This window comes from Mesoplodon densirostris, chromosome X (genome assembly GCF_025265405.1).
Source record: "Mesoplodon densirostris isolate mMesDen1 chromosome X, mMesDen1 primary haplotype, whole genome shotgun sequence".
NCBI classification, from domain to species: Eukaryota; Metazoa; Chordata; class Mammalia; order Artiodactyla; family Ziphiidae; genus Mesoplodon; species Mesoplodon densirostris.
Genome location: NC_082681.1, coordinates 71,207,507 through 71,231,961, shown reverse-complemented (window position 1 = coordinate 71,231,961; position 24,455 = coordinate 71,207,507).

The following is a 24,455-nucleotide window of genomic DNA, read 5'->3' as shown; positions in this document are numbered from 1 at the left end:
AAACAGAAATTTTAAATGACACAATAGACCAGACAGATTTAATTGATATTTATAGAACATTCTACCCAAAAGTGGTGGAATACACTTTCTTCTCAAGTGCACATGGAACATTTCCAGGATAGATCATATCTTGGATCACAAATAAAGCCTCGGAAAATTTAAGAAAATTGATATCATATCAAATTTCTTTACTGACCACAATGCAATGAGATTGGAAATCAGTTACAGGAAAAAAAAACAGTAAAAACACAAATACATGAAGACTAAACAATACACTACAAAATAAGCAAGAGATAACTGAAGAAATCAAAGAAGATATAAAAGAATACATAGAAGCAAATGGCAATGAAAACACAATGACCTAAAACCTATGGGATGCAACAAAAGCAGTTCTAAGAGGGAAATTTATAGCAATTTGACCTCACCTCAAGAAACAAGAAAAATCTCAAATAAACAATCTAACGCTACATCTAGGGAAAGAAGAACAAAGAAAACCCAAAGCCAGTGGAAGAAAATAAATCATAAAGATCAGAACAGAAATAAATGAAATAGAAACAAACAAACTAACAAAAATGGCAAAGATCAATAAAACTAAAAGCTGGTTGTTTGAGAAGGTAAACAGAATTGATAAACCCTTAGCCAGATTCATCAAGGAAAAAAAAAGGGAGAGGATGAAAATCAATAAAATTAGAAAGAAAAAGGAGAAATCACAACTGACAAGGCAGAAATACAAAGGATTAAAAGAGACTACTACAAACAACCATATGCCAATAAAATGGACAACCATGAAGAAATGGATAAATTCTTGGAAAGGTACAATTCTCCAAGACTGAACTAGAAATAATTAGAACATATAAACACACATATCACAAGTAATGAAGTTGAAACTATAATTTTAAATCTTCCAACTAACAAAAGTCCAGGACCAGATGGCTTCACAGGCAAATTCTATCAAATATGTAGAAAAGAGCTAAAACTGATCCTTCTAAAATTCATCAAAAAATTGCAGAGGGAGGAACACTCCAAATTCATTCTATAGAGCCACCATCACCTTGATAACAAAACCAGAAAAAGATATCAAAAAAAGAAAATTATAGACCAATAACACGGATGAACATAGGTGCAGCAATCCTGAACAAAATACTAGCAAACAGAATCCAACAACACATTAAAACTATCATACATCATGTTCAAGTGGGATTTATCCTAGGGATGCAAGGATTCTTCAATATACACAAATCAATCAATGTGATACACCATATTAATAAATTAAGGAATAAAAACCACATGATCATCTCAATAGATGCAGAAAAAGCTTTTGACAAAATTCAACACCCATTTATGATAAAAACTCTCCAGAAAATGGGCATAGAGGGAACCTACCTCAACATAATAAAGACCATATATGACAGACCCACAGCAAACATCATACCCAATTGTGAAATACTGAAAGCATTTCCACTAAGATCAGGAACTAGACAAGGATGTTCACTCTCACCACTCTTATTCAACTTAGTTTTGAAAGTTTTAGCCACAGCAATCAGAGATGAAAAAGAAATTTAAAATATACAAAGTGAAAAGAAAAAGTAAAGCTGTCACTGTTTACCAATGACATGATACAATACATAGAAAATCCTAAAGATGCCATCAGAAAATTACTAGAACTAATCAAAGAATTTGGTAAGGTTGCAGGATATACAATTAATGCACAGAAATATCTGGCATTCCTATACACTAACAGAGACAAATCTGAAAGAGAAATTAGGGAAACACTCCCATTTACTAATGCAACAAAAAGAATAAAACACCTAGGAATAAACTTTCCTAAGGAGATAAAATACCTGTATGCAGAAAATTATGAGACACTGATGAAAGAAAGTAAAGATGATACAAAGATGGAGAGATATACCATGTTCTGGGATTGGAAGAATCAACATTGTGAAAATGACTATATGACACAAAGCAATCTATAAATTCAATGCAATCCCTATCAAACTACCAATGGCATTTTTCACAGAACTAGAACAAAAAATTTCACAATTTGTATGGAAACACAAAAGACCCCGAATAGCCAAAGCAATCTTGAGAAAGAAAAATAGAGCTGGAGGAATCAGTCTTCCCAACTTCAAACTATACTACAAAGCTACAGTAATGGAGACAGTATGGTACTGGCACAAAAACAGAAATATAGCTCAATGGTACAGGATATAAATCCCAGAGATAAACCCACACATATAAAGTCACCTAATTTACAACAAAGGAGGCAAGAACATACAAATGGAGAAAAGAGATCCTCTTCAATATGTGGTGCTGGGAAAACTGGACAGCTACATGTAAAAGAAAGAAATGAAGACACTACATAACACCATTCACAAAAATAAACTCCAAATGGATTAAAGACCAAACTATAATACCAGACACTATAAAACTCTTAAAGGAAAACAAAGGAAAAACTCTCTTTGACCTAAACCACAGCAAGTTCTTTTTTGACCCATGTCCTAAGGTACTGGAAATAAAAACAAAAATAAACAAATGGGACCTAATGAAACTTACAAGCTTTTGCACAGCAAAGGAAACCATTAACAAGAGGAAAAGACAACCCTCAGAATTGGAGAAAATATTAGCAAATGAAGCAATGGACAAAGGATTAATCTCCAAAATGTACACAGAGCTCATGGTGCTATATATATATATATATATTGGAGAGGATGTGGAGAATAGAGGCCCCTTGTGCACTGTTAGCAGGAAAGTAAATTGGTACAGCCATTATGGAAAACATGACAGAGGTTCATCAATAAATTAAAGATAAGAGGAGGTGGAGACAAGATAGTGTTGTAGAAGGTCATGAGCTCTCCACATCTTAATAAAACACCAAAGTCACACTTAAATGCTGAACAACCACTGACAAAAACACTGGAACATATGAAAAAATATAGCCTACATCCAAAAAAAAAAAAAAAAAAAGAAGCCACAACGAGAAGGTAGGAGTGGCACAATTGGATAAAATGAACTCCCATACCCACCACTGGGCAATAGAGAGCTGAACATGACCAATCAAAATGTTATATGATCCATTTCTGAAACCGTATGTGATGAGGAAAGACTGTTTTCAGAAGTGATATGTAGGTCATAGCATAAGATCATGGAATAGACTTAAGATACTGGGATGGATTCTTAACTATCAATAGAGTGCATGATACATTCTGTATATGAAGGTTTCTTCAGGGACTAGTTTAGGTAAGAAAGAGTGCTTTAGCAGAATATAGTGAAATACTGACAAATGCCCTCATAAAATTTTGAAGTCATTGACTCTCTTCTCATGCTATATTATCATGCATGGCATGCACAGTGAAATGAGGGGAGGAGAAAAGATGGCGGTGTACAAAGATGTGAGCTCACCCCATCTTTTGAAAATGCCAAAATCACAACTAACTGACAAAAAAATGGTAGAACCTAACAAAAAAGATACACTAAGTACAAAGACAAAGATAAAGCCACAACAAGACAGAAGGGGCACAATCATGATAAAATCAAATCCCATACATGTCAGGTGGGTGACCCACAAAGTAGAAAATAATTATAATGCAGAAGTTCTCTCACAGAAGTGAAGGTTCTCAGCCCCATGTCAGGCTCCCCAGACTGGAGTTATGACATTGGGAGGAGGAGCCACCAGAGTATCTGGTCTTGAAGGCCAGTGGGGATTGACTGCAGGAATTCCACATGACTGAAGGAAATAGAAACTCCACTCAAGGGGGTTTTACAGAGTCTGGTGTGCCCCAGGACCCAAGGAAAAAAGTGATGACCTCATAAGAGACTGGGCCAGACTTACCTGCTAGTATTGGAGTGTCTCCTTGGAGGTGGGTGGCACCTATGGCTCACTGCAGGGACAAAGACACTGATGGCAGCAGTTCTGGGGAGTATTCATTGACATGAGCCCTCCTGGATACCACCATTTCCTCCCCAGGGCCTAGACCCACTCAGCAACCTGTAGGCTCCAGTGCTGGGACGCCTCAGGCCAAACAAAAAAACAGGGCGGGGGGCTTCCCTGGTGGCACAGTGGTTGAGAGCCCGCCTGCCAATTCAGGGGACATGGGTTTGTGCCCCAGTCCAGGAAGATCCCACATGCTGTGGAGCGGCTGGGCCCGTGAACCATGGCTCCTGAGCCTGCACGTCTGGAGCCTGTGCTCTGCAACGGGAGAGGCCATAACAGTGAGAGGGCTGTGTACTGCCAGAAAAAAAAAAAAAACTGCGGGAACACAGCCCCACCCATCATCAGATAAGCTGCTTAAAGTCTTCCTAAGTAAGCAGCTTCTTGGCAAAAATACTTCCCACACACAGCCCTGCCCACCAGAGGGACAAGACACAGCTCCACCAACCAGTGGTCCGGTACCAGTCCCTCCCACCAGGAAGCCTGCACAAGCCTCTTCGATGTCCTCATCCACCAAGAGGCAGAGAGCAGAAACAACAAGAACTACAACTCTCCATCCTGCAGCATGGAAACCAGTCAGAAAAAAATAGCAAAAATGAGATGGCAAAGGAATATGTCCCAGATGAAAGAACAAGATAAAACACCAGAAGAACAACTAAGTGAAATGAAGATACACAATTTCCCCTCCCCACAAAAAAGAAATTCAGAATAATGATAGTAAAGATGATCAAAGATCTTGAAAAAATAATGGAGATACAGATCAAGAGGAAAACAAAAGAAGTTTAGCAAAGACCAAGAAGAACGAAAGAACCAACAAACAGAGAAGAACAATATAATAACTGAATTGAAAAATTAAAAATACACTAGAAGAAATCAATAGCAGAGTGATGGACGCAGAAGAACTGATAAATGAGCTGGAAGACAGAATGGTGGAAATCACTGCTGTGGAAGAGAATAAAGAAGAAAGAATGAAAATAAATGAAGAAAGCATAAGAGACCTCTGGGACAACATTAAATGCACCGACATTCACATTATAGGGGTCCCAGAAAAAGAAGGGAGAAAGGACCTGAGAAAATATTTGAAGAGACAATAGCTGAAAATTTCCCTAACATGTTAATGGAAACAGTCACCAAAGTCCAGGAAGTGGAGAGTGTCCCAGGCAGTATAAGCCCAAGGAGGAGCATGCCAAGAGAAATAGTCGTCAAATTGAAAAAAACTAAAGACAAAGAAAACATATTAAAAGCAACAAGCGAAAAGCAACGAATAAAATACAAGGAAATTCCCATGAGGTTATCAGCTGATTTCTTAGCAGAAACTCTGCAGGCCAGAAGGGAGTAGCATGATGTATTTAAAGTGATGAAAGAGAAGAAACTACAGCCAAGAATACTCTACCCAAGAAGGCTCTCATTCAGATTCGATGGAGAAATCAAAAGCTTTACAGACAAGCAAAACTAAGAGAGTCCAGCACCACCAGACCAGCTTTGCAACAAATGCCAAAGAAACTTATCTAAGTGGAAAAGAAAAGGTCACAACTAGAAACAAGAAATTTACAAATGGGAAAGCTCACTGGTAAAGACAAACATACAGTAAAAGTAGGAAATCATCAACACACAAATATGATATCAAAATAAGCAATTGGTAGAAGAGGAGAGTACAAATACAGGATATTGAAAATGCATTTGAAATTAAAACACAAGCAACTAAAAACAATCTTGTTTATATAAAGACTGACATATTAAAACCTCATGGGAGCCACACAAAAAAAATCTACAATAGATACAGACAAAAAAAGAAAAAGGAATTCAGATGCAACAATAAAGTTAGTCATTAGGTCACAAGGTAAGAAAACAAAAAAGGAAGAGAAAAAATAAACAGCTACAAAAACAAATCCAAAACAAATAAGAAAAAGGCAATAAGAACATGCAAATCAATAATTACCTTCAATGTAAATGGATTACATGCTCCAACCTAAAGACACAGACTGGCTGAATGGATACAAAAACAAGACCAGCATATACGCTGTCTACAAGAGACCCACTTCAGATGTAAGGACACATGCAGCATGAGAGTGAGGGGATGGAAAAAGGTATTCCATGAAATGAAAATTGAAAGAAAGCTGGAGTAGCAATACTCATATCAGACAAAATAGACTTTAAAATAAAGACTGTTACAAGAGACAAAGGGTACTAAATAATGATCAAGGGATCAATCCAAGACGAAAATATAACAACTGTAAATATATTTGCACCCAACATCTGAGCGCCACAATATATGACAATGCTGACAGCCATAAAAGGAGAAATTTACATTAACACAATAATAGTGGGAGACTTTAACACACCACTTTCATCAATGAACACATCATCCAGATTAAAAATCAATGTGTTAAATCACAGGCCTCAAATCACACATTAGGCCAGATGGACTTAATGGATATTTATAGATAATTCTATCCAAAACAGCAGAACATACATTCTTCTCATGGGCACATGGAACATTCTTCAGGGGTGATCATATCCTGGGCCACAAAGTGAGTCTCAGTAAATTTAAGAAAACTGAAATCATACCAAACACCTTTTCCAACCACAAAACTATGAGATTAGAAATCAACTATAAGAAAAAAAACTGTAAAAAACACAAACATGTGAAGGCTAAACAACATGCTACTAAACAACCAATGGATCACTGAAGAAATCAAGAGGGAACTAAAAAATACCTAGAGACAAATGAAAATGAAAGCATGATAATCCAAACCTATGGGACGCAGTAAAAGCAGTTCTAAGAGGAAAATATGTAGCAAACCTATCTTACCCCAGGAAACAAGAAAAATCTCAAACAACATAACATTAAACCTAAAGCAACTAGAGAAAGAAGAGCAAGCAGAACAAACAAAACCCAAAATTAGTAGAAGGAAAGAAATCATAAACATCACAGCAGAAATAAATGAACTAGAAATGAAGAAACATCATCCTCATTCTATGAGGCCACCATCACCCTGGTACCCAAACCAGACAAAGATAGCAGAAAAAATAGAAAATTTCAGGTCAATATCTCTGATGAACATAGATGCCAAAATCGTCAACAAAATACTAGCAAACCAAATCCAACAATACATTTAAAGGATCATGCACCCTGATCAAGTGGGATTTATCCCAGGGATGCAAGGTTTTTCAACATCTGCAAATCAATCAGTGTGATACATCACATCAACAAATTGAAGAATAAAACCGTATGACCATCTCAATAGTTGCAGAAAATCTTCTGACAAATTTCAACACCCATTTATGATAAAAATTCCCCAGAAAGTGGGCATAGAGGGAATATACCTCAACATAATAAAGGCCATATATGAGAAACCTACAGCTAACATCACACTCAATGATGAAGAGCTAAAAGCATTTGCTCTAAAATCAGGAACAAGACAAGGATGTCCACTCTCGCCATGTTTATTCAACATAGATTTGGAAGTGCTAGCCATGGCAATCAGAAAAGAAAAAAAGTAGTGGAAATACAAATTGGAAAAGAAGAATTAAAACTGACATTCTTTGCAGATGACATGATACTATACATAGAAAATTGTAAAAGTGCTACCAGAAAACTACTAGAGTTCATCAATAAATTTGGTAAAGTTGCAGGAAACAATATTAATACACAGAAATCTATTGCATTTCTAAACACTAACAACAAAAGATCTGCAAAAGAAATTAAAGAAACAATCCCATTTGCCATCACATCTTAAGGAATAAAATACACAGGAATAAGCCTACCTAAGGAGGCAAAAGACCTGTACACCCAAAACTATAAGATGCTGATGAAAGAAATCAAAGATTACACAAACAGATGGAATGATATACCATGTTCTTGGGTTGGAAGAATCACCATTGCCAAAATGACTGTACTACTGAAGGCAATCTACAGATTCAGTGCAATCCCTAGCAAATTAGGATTGGCATTTTTCAAAGAACGAGAAGAAAGAAACTTATACATTCTATGGAGACACAATAGACCCTGAACAGCCAAAACACTCTTGAGAAAGAAAAGTGGAGCTGGAGGAATCAGGTTTCCTGATTTCAGAATATACTACAAAGCTACAGTCATCAAAACACTATGGTACTGGCACAAAAACAAATTATAGATCAATGGAACAGGATAGAAAGCCCAGAAATAAACCCACATACCTATGGTCAATTAATCTATGAAAAGTGAGGCAACACTATACGATGGAGATAGTCTCTTCAATAAATGGTGCTGAGAAAACTGGACAGCTACATGTAAAAAAGTGAAATTAGAACGTTCTTTAACCCCATACACAAAAATAAACTCAAAATGGATTAAAGACCTAAATACAGGACCTGATACTATAAAACTCTTAGCAGAAAACATAGGCAGAACACTCTTTGACATAAATGGCAGTAATATCTTTCCTGAGCTGTCTTCTAGAGTAATGGAAATAAAACATGAAAAAACAAATGGGACCCAATTAACTCAAAAGTGTTTGAACAACAAAGGCAGCCATAAACAAAAAGAAAAGATAACACACAGAATGGGAGAAAATATTTGCAAACACTGCAACTGAGAAGGGATTAATCTCCAAAATTTACAAGCAGCTTATATGGCTCAATATCCAAGAAAAACAACCCAATCAAAAAATCGTCAGAAGACCTAAATAGACATTTCTCCAAAGAAGATATACAGATGTTCTGGAGGCACATGAAAAGATGCTCAACATCACTAATTATTACAGAAATGTAAATCAAAATTACAATGAGATATCACCTCACACCAGTCAGAATGGCCATCATAAAAAAATCTACAAACAATAAATCCTGGAGAGGGTGTGGAGAAAAGAGAACCCTCCTGCACTGTTGGTGGGAATGTACATTGATACAGCCACTATGGAGAACAGTATGGAGGTTCCTTAAAAACTACAAATAGAACTACCATACGACCCAGAAACTCCACTACTGGGCATATACCCTGAGGAAACCATAATTCAAAAAGAGACATGTACCAAAATGTTCATTGCAGTTCTATATACAATAGCCAGGACATGGAAGCAATGTAAGTGTCCATTGACAGATGAATGGATAAAGAAGATGTGGCACATATATACAATGGATTATTACTCAGCCATAAAAATAAATGAAATTGAGTTATTTGTAGTGAGGTGGACGGACCTAGAGTCTGTCATAGAGACTGAAGTAAGTCAGAAAGAGAAAAACAAATACTGTATGCTAACACATATATATGAATCTAAAAAAAAGTTTTTGGAGGACCTATGGGTAGGACAGAAATAAAGACACAGATGCAGAGAATGGACTTGAGGACATGGGGAGGGGGAAGGGCAGGCTGGGATGAAGTGAGAGAGTGGCATGGACATATATACACTACCAAATGTAAAATAGATAGCTAGTGGGAAGCAGCCACATAGCACAGGGAGATCAGCTTGGTGCTTTGTGACCACCTAGAGGGGTGGTATAGGGAGGGTGGGAGGGAGGGAGATGCAAGAGGCAGATATGCGGATATATGTATATATATAGTTGATTCACTTTGTTATGAAGCAGAAACTAACACACCATTGTAAAACAATTATACTCCAATAATAATGTTTAAAAAAATTAAAAATAAATAAATAAAAGAAAAGTGAACCGAGAATATGGGAAGTGCCTATGAATTTGCATAATGCAATAATCGGGAAGAAACAAAAAGTTATACTGGATGACAGCAGAGCTCTATATACTAATGAGATGATAAAATTACCTTGAGATTATAATCCAGGTATATATAATATAATTTTCCACATCACCAAGTCATTATGGGATGGTCTGCATTATTATAATAGTTTAGGGAACTGTCAGTGTTTATCTTGTGCACAAGAATTTAGACCTTTCTGGAGGAGAAATAGTGTAATTCTATAGGACAAAAAGACATGCTGAAATATGATAATGCAGCTAAGAATAGAAGCACACTGGAGAGCAGTTACATGAATATTAAAGGGGAGAAAGGTTGAAAAGATATTGTATAAGTACTGTAGAGACTGCCAGGTGGAGGAAATGGATGAGGTAATCCTGATGCTAAGGATAAAACTTGCACTGAAGGTAAGGGCTCAGAAGTGTAGTCAAGGAGGATTAAAGAGGAGGCATTTGAGTATCTGTATATCTGCTGAAGCCTCATTCAGCAAAACACTGTATTTGGTAATATCTAGAATTACCTTATTGACAAATGTCTCCTTGATAGTAAAAAAAAACAAAACAAAATGAAGTTTGTTAGCTGCTATCTTGGCCTTGATTTTGACTTAAAAGGAGAATTTAATTGGCCACTTGGAAAAGTCAGAAAAATCATTAGAAAGCCACTCATCCATTTTATAGTTTGGGATAATCAGAACACAGTAAAAATTTTATTCTAGAGACAACTTGACTCAAAGATTGCTTGAATTGTAGATTGATATTAACTTGTTATGAGGATCCTTGTATTCTGTCGAGGATTCTATCCTTGATACCTGCCCTGTTCTATCCCATATTTTGTAAATGACCTGATTGGAGATGTTTAAGGAGTGCTGATCAGATCTTGGAAAAGATACAAAACTGAAGGGCTTTGTTCAATGACAAAATAAACATCTAAAATAATTGAGATGGGCTGACACAATGAACTATTAAATCCTACATTTGATTCTTGAATTCCAACTCCACAATACAAGTGAGGAAGTTGTGACTCATGGAAAAAGGCAATATTTTTAGTATGAATCAAAAATGGGATGTTCTGTCAAAAATAAAATATAATAATATGTTGCATTAGTAAAAGTATAGACCCTATAATAAGGGAAGTGATATTCCTCTTCTATCTACATTGGACATATCACAACATGAATATTGTTTTCAGTGCTCAGAAGACATTTTAAGGAGCCACTGACAAACATATTCAGAAGTGCATGACCAGGTTGGTAAGTGAAATTGAAATCTATGATGTAGATCTGAAAGATTAGGGTATGGTGAACCCAGAGGGGGAAAAAATCTTCCAGAGGTTACATAATTATGGTTTCTATTTACTAATGACTACAACCAAGGTACTCTGCTAAATACTTTTCATATACTATATAATTCTCAAAATAACCCATGATACAAGTCTTATTATCCCCATTTTTCAAAAAAGGGCATAGGTACATGGAGGTTAAGTAGCTTGTCCATGTTTATGCAGCAAGGTAGTGGTAACACTGGGATTGGAACTGAGGTCTTTCGAAGACTAGAAACCAAGGCATTTCCATCATACTACAATCCCCTCCTTCCCCTTCCTACCACCACTATCTTAAAGTAACTGCAGTAAATATAAATTTATATTGTCATAACTTCTGTTTGTTGAGGATCCACAATATACTAAGCATTAAGCAAGCATGATAAACAGTTTACTTCACTACTTTTCAGAAAAATTCTATGAGGTAGATTTTATCATTATATTATAAGAGGGTTGTTTAGGCCAGGGTGATTATGCTTCACTTTAATTTTCAAAGAGCCTAAGTTTTCTTATCTAAAATATGTTCCATTCAGTCTGCCTCTCGCAGATTTCCTATGAGGTAATAATGAGATAATATCATCCTCAGTTTAAGGATAAAGAGACTGAAATTTGGAGAACTGAAGATGAGATGATAACAGGAAAAGGGGAACTGAATTAGCTTGGGAATGAGAGAGAACTCTCTACCAATTAAGCTTTCCAGAGATGGAAGCTCTCCTAACAAGGACATTCTAAGTTTGATATAATTTCATGATTCAATCAATGGCAATATGGACATTCAATATCTCATTTTTCTTTTATAATTCTTTAAGGCACTTAAAATATATAATGAAGATATAATCTCTGAAAACCATTTAGAAAGTCTGACTGTGGATGTGACAGAGTTAACAATGCTCACCAAATATTCTATCTGCTCTTCTATACTTCCCAGTCTCCTTACAGTTAGGTAAGGCCAAGTGTCTAGTTCAAGTCAATTGACCGTGAGAAAAATGAATGTGTGATTTTCATGCTGAAGCTTTGAAATGTTCCTGTGTGATGTTCCAACCCTTTCCTCTCCTGTCACTTTTGATCATCATAGCCATGTAAAGCTATAAGAATTAAAAAGACTGACACAACATTGTAAAGCAACTATACTGCAATAAAAAATTAATAAGATAAATAAAAAAGAATAAAGAAGACTGAATATTTACTGGATTCTTAGTTCCTGTGTGTGAACAAAAATAAACATTTATGTATTAAGTCACTTACATTTGTATATTTGCTTATTACCACAATATAGCCTGTTCTATCCTGGCTAAGGAAAATAATTAAGATTTTTCTAGTCTCTTATACTGTGCCAGGAATTGGAATAATTACTTTATATAAATTATCTCATTTCTATTTATGAATAATCTTCTATTATACTATTATTCTAATGCATATTACACAATTGAGAAAAATTATTTACATAGAGATAAAAAGCTTAACCAAGACACACAGCCAATAAATAAGTCACTGAACTCAACTTGGAAAACAACCAATGCAGTCATGAATGTGATATTTCAAAGCTTTTATATTCACATAGAAAATATTTATGATGTGATATTTGTGAAAGAGGTAAACTATATACAGTTTGCTTAAATTGTAAAAAAAAATATAATGAAGGTGAGAAGTATATATGCTAAAAATGTTAACAATGATGATATATGTGTGGTGATCTTATGAGTGATGTTATTTTCTTTTTTATGGTTTATAAAACAGGATATAGAGTCCAGAAATAGACCCACTAATAAATAGTCAATTGTTTTATGACAAGAGTGCCAACAAAGAAAGAAAAGATTTTTCAACAAATATTGCTGGGTCACCTAGATACCAATATAGAATAAAACATATATATTGACCATTATAGCACACCATAAACAATGACTAACTTCAAGTGAACCATAGGCCCAAATGTAAAATTGAAAATTATAAAAAATTTTGTAGGAAAACATAAAAAAAAACGTTGCCCCCTTGGGGATAGGTAAAGGTTTTCTTGCTAAAATACACAAAAAAAGCAAAAAGCATAAAATTAAAAATTGATAAACTGGACCTCATCAAAGTTAGGAAAATAGAAAGTTTTGTTATTGAAAAAAATCAAGAAAATAAGGCAACCACAGATGGGGAGATTATTTGCAAAACTTATATCTGATAAAAATTTTATCTAGGTAACAAGAACTAATAATAATAACTAATATTATTATTTATTTAATTATATAAATATATAATTATCTATAATTTGATAGTTATTATTATTATACTCCATTAAAATGGGCAAAAAGTTTGAACAAACACTTTTTAAAAGAAGATACACCACTAGCCAACAAGCACCTAAAAATTTACTCCACATCATTATTCATAAGGAAGTGCAAATTAAAATCACAGAGAGATACAACATCATACCCAGAAGAATCACTATAATAAGAAAGACAGCAATGTTAAGTGTTGGTTTAGGAATGGGAGAAACTTCAGCTCTCATAGTTGCTGACAGGAATGCAAAATGGCACATACACTCTTGCAAAGAATTTGGCAGTTTGTACACAAGTTACATACATCTATCATACAAGCCGACCATACGTTATGAGTATCTGCTCAACAGTAATGAAAGCACATGACAAAGACGTGTTTATGGATTTTCATAGTAGCTTTATCATTGTCAAAATCTGGAAACAACCCAAGTGTTCATCAAGTGAATGTTTATACAAATTGAATTTATCCATACCATGGCACACTATTCAGCAAGGGAAAGGAACAAACTATTGATATGTGTGACAACATGAATGAATCTCAAAATCATTTGCCAAGTAAAAGAAGCCAGACAAAAAATAGTACATACCATATAATTTCACTTGTATAAAATTATAGGAAATGCAAACTAATGACTGTAGTGGCAGAAAACCACTATAAAATTCTGAGGCATATAAAATTCTGAGGCAGAAGGGATCTTAGACCTTATTTCAAACCCTTTGTTTTAGAAATTAGGAAACTCTTGCCTAAAGAAAGGTAGAGACTTGCTGAAAGTGTGCATAGTACGTCAACAACAAAGCTAAAGATAGAATACAGATTTATCTCTTTCTAATCATGTGTTTTTTTCTACTATCACATATTATAAGATGGCTGAAAAAACACACAGAAAGTGCGGTTATTGGTGGTTGAGGAAATCACGTCACTTTTATTACTAGCTTATTACTGATTTAGTCAAGTATGTTTCGCTTAGTACAAGCAAGTGGAAGATTAAGCCATTTTGTCTAGCAGCAGAAAATTTACCTCATGGAGCTACTTAGGTAGATTATTGAAGACCCGGATTGACTAATAGAATAAGAAATTTGTCCAATTTCTGATCCTTTCAGCTTCTGATGTCAATCCTTTTACCTAATAAGCAATAAAGAAAAAATATATATCTTTTGGTATCAGCTTTGAATTTAGGCACATTGTTAAGTTGGAATTCATTTCAGGCAATTATGGAAATGTAGCTGTGATTCGGATGTCATTCATAGATACATATCTCAGTGCATGGACTTTGGACACTTGACTTGGAAGCTAGTCATCTGGAATCTTTGTATTTTCTGCCTAAGAGTTCTCCCACTGAAGCAGCTTCCACTGACTCACTGGAGACAGTGCCTACAAATCAAAGTTCAGAGCCGGCCCTGTGTAGAATCAGAGTAAGTGACTGCTATAAAGTGTTTTGGGGGGCTTCTCTGGAGAACTCCTCAACAAACCTCTCTTCTTTTGTCCTCACATTATATATGAATTATATATATATATATATATATATATATTTATATATGAATTTTATTTATATATATATATATATATATATATATATATATATACATCATCAAAAAATCTACAATAATAAATGCTGGCAAGGGTGTGGAGAAAAGGGAAACCTCCTACAATGTGGTGAGAATGCAAACTGGTACAGCCACTATGGAGAACAGTATGGAGGTTCCTTAAAAATCTGAAAATAGAGCTACTATATTATCTACCAATCCCACTCCTGGGCATGTATCCAGAGAAAACCATAATTTGAAAAGATACCTGCACCCCAATGTTCATTGAAACACTATTCACAGTAGCCAGGACACGGAAGCAACCTAAATGCCCATCAACAGAGGAATGGATAAAGAAGATGTAGCACATATATACAATGGAATATTGCTCAGCAATGAAAAAGAACAAAATAATGCCATTTGCAGCAAAATGGATGGACCTAGAGACTCTCATTCTGAGTAAAGTAAGTCAGACAGAGAAAGACAAGTATCCTATGATATTGCTCATATGTGGAATCTAGAAAAAAAGGCTATAAATGAACTTATCTGCAAAACAGAAATAGTTACAGATGTAGAAAATAAGCTTATGGTTACCAGGTGGTAAGGAGTTGGGGAGTGATAAATTGGAAGATAGAGATTGACATATACACACTACTATATATAAAATAGATAACAAATAAAGATCTACTATATAGCATAGGGAACTTTACTCAATAATCTGCAATGGCCTATATGGGTAAAGATTTTTTTTTTTTTTTTTTTGCGGTACGCGGGCCTCTCACTGTTGTGGCCTCTCCCATTGCGGAGCACAGGCTCTGGACACGCAGGATCAGTGGCCATGGCTCATGGGCCCAACCACTCCACGGCATGTGGGATCTTCCTGAACCAGGGCACGAATCAGTGTCCCCTGCATCAGCAGGCAGACTCTCAACCACTGTGCCACCAGGGAAGCCATGTAGATGTATTCTTGATGTACTTGTGGGGAGAAGTGAACCCCAGGTCCTCCTATTCCACCATCTGGACCTCAACTTCCCATACTTTGTAATTTTTAAGCATTGCAAATAACTTATCCCATTCTCTTATCTGCCTATTAGTTTGTTCACAGTGTCTTTCATTGACAAGAGGGATTCCCTTTTCTCCACATCCTCACAGACACTTATCTTTTTTTTTCTTTTTTTATTGAAGTATAGCTGATTTATAATATTATATTAGTTTCAGGTATACAGTATATTGATTTACTAATTTTACAGATTATACTCAACTAAAAGTTATTACAAGATAATGGCTATAATTCCCCATGCTATACAATATACCCTTGTTGTTTATCTACTTTATACATAATAGTTTGTATCTCTTAAACCCATACCCCTAATTTGCCCCTTCACCTTCTCTCTCCCCATTGGTAACCATTAGTTTGCTTTCTATATCTAAGAGTCTGTTTCTGTTTTGCATATATATCTGCTTGTATTATTTTTAGATTCCACATATAAATGATATCATACAGCATTTGTCTTTCTCTGTCTGACATTTCAATAATCATAATATTCTCTATGTCCATCCATGCTGCTGCAAATGTTAGAATTTCATTCTGCTTTGTGGTTGAGTAATATAGCAGTGTGTGTGTATATATATGTACACACACACACATAAATAATATTCTTTATCCATTTATCTCCTTACATATCTTGGCTATTGTAACTAGTGCTGATATGAATATTGGGATGCATGTATCTTTTCTAATTAGTGTTTTCATTTCTTCCAGATGCATACCCAGACTTGCTAGATAATACAGTGGTTCTATTTTTAGTTTTATGATGAGCCTCCATAATGTTTTCCACAGTAGCTCCATCAATATACATTCCCACCAATAGCGTTTGAGGGTTCCCTTTTCTCCACATCCTCTGCAACATTTGTTATTTCTAGACTTTATGATGATAGCCACGTTGAGAGGTGTGAGGTGAGATCTCATTGTTATGATTTGCATTTCTCTAATAATTAGCAATGTTGAGCGTATTTTCCTGTGGCTGTTAACCATCTGTAGTTCTTTGGAAAAAAAGTATTCAAGTCTTCTGCCTATTTTTTTATTGAGTGGTTTATTTTTTGATGTTCAGTTGTATGAACAGTTTATATGCTTTGGATGTTAACCCATTATTGGTCATATCATTTGCAAGTACTTTCTCACATTCAGTGGATTGTCTTTTCATTTTGTCAATGGTATCTTTCACTATGCAGAGCTCTTAAGTTTAATTTGTCCATTTGTTTGTTTTGCTTTTGTTTCTTTTGACTTAGGAGACAGATCCATAAAAATATTGTTACGATTTCTAATTTTATTGGTTTGATACGTCTACCTTTTTTTCTTGATGAGTCTAGCTAAAGGTTTATTAATCTTTTTTCTTTTCAAAGATCCAGCTTTTAGTTTCATTGATCTTTTCTGTTGTTTTCTTCATTTCTATTTCGTTTATTTCTGCTCTGATGTTTATGATTTCTTTCCTTCTACTAACTTTGTGTTTTGTTTGTTCTTCTTTCTCTAGTTGCTTTAGTTGTAAGGTTAGGTTATTTATTGTGATTTTTCTTGTTTCCTAAGGTAAGATTGTATTGCTATAAAGTTCCCTCTTAGAACTGCTTTTACTGCATCCCATAAGTTTTGTATCATCATGCTTTCATTTTCATTTGTCTCTATTTTTTTGATTTTCTCTTTGATTTCTTCAGTGATCCATTTGTGATTTAGTAGCATATTGTTTAACATTCATACGTTTGTGTATTTCTACAGTGTTTTTCTTGTTTTTTCTTATCTCATAGTGGCTGGAAAAGAAGCTTGATATCATTTCAATTTCCTTAAATTTACCAGGGCTTGCTTTGTGGCCCATGATGTGATCAATCTTAGAGAATGTTCCATGTGCACTTGAGAAAAATGTGTATTCTGCTCCTTTAAGATGGAATGTTCTATGAATATCAATTAAGTCCATTTGGTCTAATGTGTCATTTAAGGCCTGTGTTTCCTTATTGATCTTCTATCTGGGTTATCTGTCCATTGATGAAAGTGGGGTGTTAAAGTCTCCCACTATTATTGTGTTAATGTTGATTTCTCCTTTTAAGGTTGTTAGCATTTGCCTTATATATTGTGGTGTTTCTATATTGGATGCATATATATTTGTAATTGTTATATTTTCTTGGATTCATCCCTTGATCATTATGTAGTGTCCATCTTTGTCTCTTGTAACAGTCTTTATTTTAAAGTCTATTTTGTCTGATATGAGTATTGCTACTGCAGCTTTCTTTTGATTTGCATTGGCATCAAATATCTTTTTCCATCCCCCCACTTTCAGTCTATATATGTCCCTAAATCTGAAGTGGGTCTCTTGTAGACAGTGTATAAATGGGTCTTCTTTTAGTATACATGTAGCCCCTCTATGTCTTTTGGTTAGAGCCTTTAATCCATTTACATTTAAGATAATTGTCAATATGTATGTTCTTATTCCTATTTTGTTAATTGTTTTGGCTTTGTTTTTGAAAGCCTTTTTCCCCTTCTGCTTTTGTTCTCTTCCCTTGTGATTTGATGTCTATCTTTATTGTTGTGTTTGGATTCCTTTTTCTTTTTGTCTGTGCATCTATTGTAGATTGTTGGTTTGCAGTTCTCATGAGGTTTTCTCTTTTTAATATGTTTATTTATTTATTTATTTTTGGCTGTGTTGAGTATTTATTGATACATGCTGGTTTGCTCTAGTTGCAGAAAGGTGGGGGACTATGCTTCGTTGCAGTGCATGGGCTTCTCATTACAGTGGCTTCTCTTGTTGCACAGCATGGGCTTTAGGCACACAGGCTTCAGTAGTTGTGGCACGCAAGCTGAGTAGTTGTGGCTCATGGGCTCTAGAGTATAGGTTCAGTAGTTGTGATGCATGGGATTAGTTGCTTCATGGTGTGTGGAATCTTCCCAGACCAGGGCTCAAACCTTGTCCCCTGCATTGGCAGGTGGGTTTTAACCACTGCACAACCAGGGAATTCCCCCATGAGGTTTTGACATAGTAGTCTATATATACACCAGATTGTTTTAATTCGCTGGTCTCTTACTTTCCAATGAATTTTCAATATCCTGCATTTGTACTCCTCTCTTCTCACAATTGCTGGTTTTGATATTATAGTTGTTTCTGTGTGATTCCTAACTTTGCTTTATGCTTCCCTTTACCAGTGAGCTTTTCCATTCATAATTTTCTTGATTCTAGTTGTGCCCTTTTATTTTCTGCCAAGAGAAGTTCCTTTATGATATGTTGTAAAGCTGGTTTGGTGGTGCTGAATTCTCTTAGCTTTGCTTGTCTGTAAAATTTTTGGTTACTCCATCAAATATAAATGAGAGCCTTGTGGAGTATTTTTTGTAGGCTTTCCCTTTCATCACTTTAAATATATCATGCCAGCTCCTTTCTGTCTTGCAAAGTTTCTGCTGAAAAATCAGCTGACAACCTTATGGGCATTCCCTTGTATGTTATTTGTTGCTTTTCCCCTGTTGCTTTTATTTTTTTTCCTTTGTCTTTATTTTTTCTCAGTTTGATTAATATGTGACTCATCATGTTTCTCCTTGAGTTTTTCTTGTATGGAACTCTCTGTGCTTCCTGGATTTGACTGAAGTTTCCTTTCTCATGTTAGAGAAGCTTTCGACTATAATCTCTTCAAGTATTTTGTCAAGCACTTTCTCCCTCTCTTCTCCTTCTGGGATTTCTTTAATGTGAATTTTGATGCATTTAATGTTGTACCAGAGGTTTCTGAGACTCTCCTCATTTCTTTTCTTTCTTTTTTTTCTTTATTATGTTCTGTGCCAGTGATTTCTACCACTCTGTTTCCACCTCATTTATTCGTTCTTCTGCCTCAATTTTTCTGCTATTGATTCCTTCTAGTGTATTTTTCCTTTCAGTACTTTTATTTTCATATCTGTTTGTTTATTCTTTAAACCTTCTAGTTCTTTTTAAAACATCTTTTGTTTCTTCTCAATCTGTGCCTCCATTATTTTTCCAAGATCTTGTATCAACTTTATTATCATTACTCTAAATTATCTTTCATGTAAGTTGCCTATCTCCACTTCATTTAGTTGTTCTTGTGGGGTTTTATCTTGTTCCTTCTTCTGGAACATATTTCTCTACCATCTCATTTTGTTTAACTTTCTGGTCTCTTTCTGCTGGCTGCAGGATCATACTCCTCTTGCTTCTGGGGTCTGCACCTTAGTGGGTGAGTTTGTTCCTAGAGTTTGTGCAGCCTTCCTGGTTGGAGGGACTTGTGCCAGCCCACTGGTGTATGGAGCTGGGTCTTGGCCCTTTGGTGGGTAGAGCCATGTTAAGGGGAGTGTTTAGAGGTGACTGTGAGCTTGGTACAGATTTAGGCAGCCTGTTGGCTGATGGGTGGTTCTGTGTTTTTATCCTTTGAGTTATTTGACCTGAAGCGTTCTAGCACTGAGCCCATATGCTGCTGGTTAGGGTCATATTGTGATGCCAAAATGGCGACCTCTGGGAGAGCTCACATTGATCAATATTCTCTGAGACGTCTTCCACCAGTGTCCTTGCCCCCACAGTGAACCACAACAGACCTCTGCCTCCCCAAGAGACCCTCCAAATTCATAAGTAAGTCCAGCCCAGTATCCTATGGAATTACTGCTTTGTCCTGGGTCACAGTGTATGTGAAACCTGTGTACGCCCTCCAAGTGTGGAGTCTCTGTTTCCCCCAGTCCTGTGGAGCACCTGCACTGAAGTCCCACTGAAATTGAATCCCAAATTCTATAGGGGCTCCTCTTCCTGATGCCAGACCTTCAGGCTGAGGAGGCTGACATGGGGATCACAACTTTCACTCTTATGGGAGAACCTCTGTGATAAAATTATTTTCCTGTTTGTGGGTTGCCTTCCTGGGTGTATGTGATTTGATTATTTCATAAAAGCACCTCCCTACCATCTCCTTGTGGTTATTTCTTTGTCTTTGAATGTAAAAAAATTTTTTGGTAGGTCCCTCTCTTTGTTGATGGTTGTTCAGTGGTTAGTGGGCTCTTTTTTTTTTATGAGAGTGGGTGAGCTCAAGTCCTTCTACTGTGCTATGTTTTCCAGGATCTAGGGGCTGCTTTCAGTTTGGATGCTTGCTGTCTCTTTCCTCAGTGTGTGCTGACCATTATTCCCTTGATATGTGGTGTGCAGCTGCAGTGGCTGTTGCACACTCCTTGGACAACAGGGGCAGCAATTGGCACCTGCTGGCAGGTCTCCTGGGGGTGGCTGAAGTCCACATACACCTGGGAGAGTGGGAGCAGAGCTTGGCACCTGCTAGTGGTTCTCCTAGGGGTGGTCACAGTCCACACACTCCCAGAACAACAGGGGCAGGGCTCAGTGGCTGCTCACAGGTCTCCTAGGGGTGGCTTCTGTCCACACTCTCTCAGGACAGCACTCCTGTGGAGCACGGGATGGTGGCAGTGACTTGCACCTGCACCTGGATCTCCTGTAGGCAGTGTCCTGTTGCCTGGGATTGCTCACAGTTAAAGAAGCTCTTATGGTGGTCCCACACATTTCCTTGTGAGCCTCCCAATAATGGTGGCTTGTCTCTCTGGTTGGCCTTGGTTTCTTCAGAGAACCCCCTCAGTTGCCATAGTACAGGCTCTTCAGTCTGTCTCCATGCAGTCAATCTCTGTCCTCTCCCTGCGTCTGACCTATGAAACCTGAGCTTCAGCACCCAGCCCTTATACACACTGACTAGACAAACATTTAAGGCTGTGGACAGCCAGGCAGTGGTGCTAACATTCTGTGCATGTTACTCTCCATTTTGCCTTCTGCAAACCAGTTGCTGTGCTCTCCTCCTAGGCTCTGCAACTTGCCCTCTGTCCAGCCTGATCTCACTAGTGAGAGGACTCCCCAGGATGTGGGAACATTTCCTCCTTCACATTTCCCTCTTTGGTGTACAGTCCCTGTCCTTTTCTTTTTCCTTTTGTCCTACGCGGTTACGTGGAAAATTTATTGCCCTTCCAGAAGTCTGAAGTCTTTTGCCACCATTCAGTAGCTGTTCTGAGAGAATTGTTCCACTTGTAGATGTATTTTGAATGTTTTTGTGAGATACAGTCAGCTCCCTGTTCTATTCCTCCATTATCTTCATCCTCCTCCCATCCCATAGATTTCAGAAATTTGAGTTTTCATTTTCACTTCCCTCAACGTATTTTCTGATTTCCTCTTTGATTTTCTCATTGACCTGGTGGTTTTTTAGTAGTACATTGTTTAATCTCCATGTTTGTTTGTTTTTTTCTCATTTTTCTTTCTGTGTTTGATCTTTAGTTTCCTACACTTGTGGTCAGATAAAATGCTTGACATGATTTCTATCCTCTTTTTATTTTTAAACACGTTTATTGGAGTATAATTGCTTTACACTGTAGTCTTAGTTGCTGCTCTATAACAAAGTGAAACAGCTATACATATACATATATCCCCATATCCCCTCCCTCTTGTGTCTCCCTCCCACCCTCCCTATCCCACCCCTGTAGGTGGTCACAAAGCCCCAAGCTGATCTCCCTGTGTTATGCGGCTGCATCGCACTTTTACATTTGTAGTGTATATATGTCAATGCCACTGTCTCAATTCGTCTCAGCTTACCATACGCCCTCCCTGAGTCCACAAGCCCATTCTCTACATCTGCATCTTTATTCCTGTCCTGCCCTTAGGTTCTTCAGAATCATAATTTTTTTAGATTACATATATATGTGTTAGCATATGATATTTGTTTTTCTCTTTCTGATTTACTTTTGTATGACAGACTCTAGGTCCATCCACCTTACTACAAATTACTCAATTCCGTTTTTTTTTAATGGCTGAGCAATATTCCATTGTATATATGTGACACCTCTTCTTTATCCATTTATCTGTCGATGGACACTTAGGTTGCTTCCATGTCCTGGCTATTGTAAATAGTGCTGCAATGAACACTGTGGTGCATAAGTCTTTTTGAATAATGGTATTCTCAGGGTATATGCCCAGTAGTGGGATTTCTGGGTCGTATGGTAGTTCTATTTTTAGTTTATTAAGGAACCTCCATACTGTTCTCAATAGTAGTGTATCAATTTAAATCCCCACCAACAGTGCAAGAGAGTTCCCTTTTATCCACACTATCTCCAACATTAATTGTTTGTGGATTGTTTTTTCACAGCTTACACTTCCCCCTCCCCATATCCTCAAGTCCATTCTCTAGTAGGTCTGTGTCTTTATTCCTGTCTTACCCATATGTTCTTCATGACATTTTTTTTTCTTAAATTCCATATATATGTGTCACCATACAGTATTTGTCTTTCTCTTTCTGAATTACTTCACTCTGTATGACAGGCTCTAGGTCCATCCACCTCATTACAAATAGCTCAATTTCGTTTCTTTTTATGGCTGAGTAATATTCCATTGTATATATGTGCCACATCTTCTTTATCCATTCATCCGATGATGGACACTTAGGTTGTTTCTATCTCCGGGCTATTGTAAATAGGGCGGCTATGAACATTTTGGTACATGTCTCTTTTTGAATTATGGTTTTCTCAGGGTATATGCCCAGTAGTGGGATTGCTGGGTCATATGGTAGTTCTATTTGTTGTTTTTTAAGGAACCTCCATACCGTTCTCCATAGTGGCTGTACCAATTCACATTCCCACCAGCAGTGCAAGAGTGTTCCCTTTTTTCCACACCCTCTCCAGCATTTATTGTTTCTAGATTTTTTGATGATGGCCATTCTGACTGGTGGGAGATGGTATCCCACTGTAGTTTTGATTTGCATTTCTCTAATGAGTAAAGATGTTGAGCATCCTTTCATGTGTTTGTTGGCAGTCTGTATATCTTCTGTGGAGAAATGTCTATTTAGGTCTTCTGCCCATTTTTGGATTGGGTTGTTTGTTTTTTTGTTATTGAGCTGCATGAGCTGCTTATAAATTTTGGAGATTAATCCTTTGTCAGTTGCTTCATTTGCAAATATTTCCTCCCATTCTGAGGGTTGCCTTTTGGTCTTGTTTATGGTTTCCTTTGCTGTGCAAAAGCTTTGAAGTTTCATTAGGTCCCATGTGTTTATTTTTGTCTTTATTTCCATTTCTCTAGGAGGTGGGTCAAAAAGGATCTTGCTGTGATTTATGTCATAGAGTGTTCTGCCTATGTTTTCCTCTAAGAGTTTGATAGTGTCTGGCCTTACATTTAGGTCTTTAATCCATTTTGAGCTTATTTTTGTGTATGGTGTTAGGGAGTGATCTAATCTCATACTTTTACATGTCCTTATCCATTTTCCCAACACCACTTATTGAAGAGACTGTCTTTTCTTCACTGTACATTCCTGCCTCCTTTATCAAAGATAAGTTGACCATATGTGCGTGGGTTTCTCTCTGGGCTTTCTATCCTGTTTCATTGATCTATCTTTCTGTTTTTGTGCCAGAACCATACTGTCTTGATTACTGTAGCTTTGTAGTATAGTCTGAAGTCAGGGAGCCTGATTCCTCCAGCTCCATTTTTCGTTCTCAAGATTGCTTTGGCTATTTGGGGTCTTTTGTGTTTCCATACAAATTGTGAAATTTATTGTTCTAGTTCTGTGAAAAATGACAGTGGTAATTTGACTGGTATTGCATTGAATCTGTAGATTGCTTTGGGTAGTAGAGTCATTTTCACAATGTTGATTCTTCCAATCCAAGAACATGGTACATCTCTCCATCTATTTGTATCATCTTTAATTTCTTTCATCAGTGTCTTATAATTTTCTGTATACA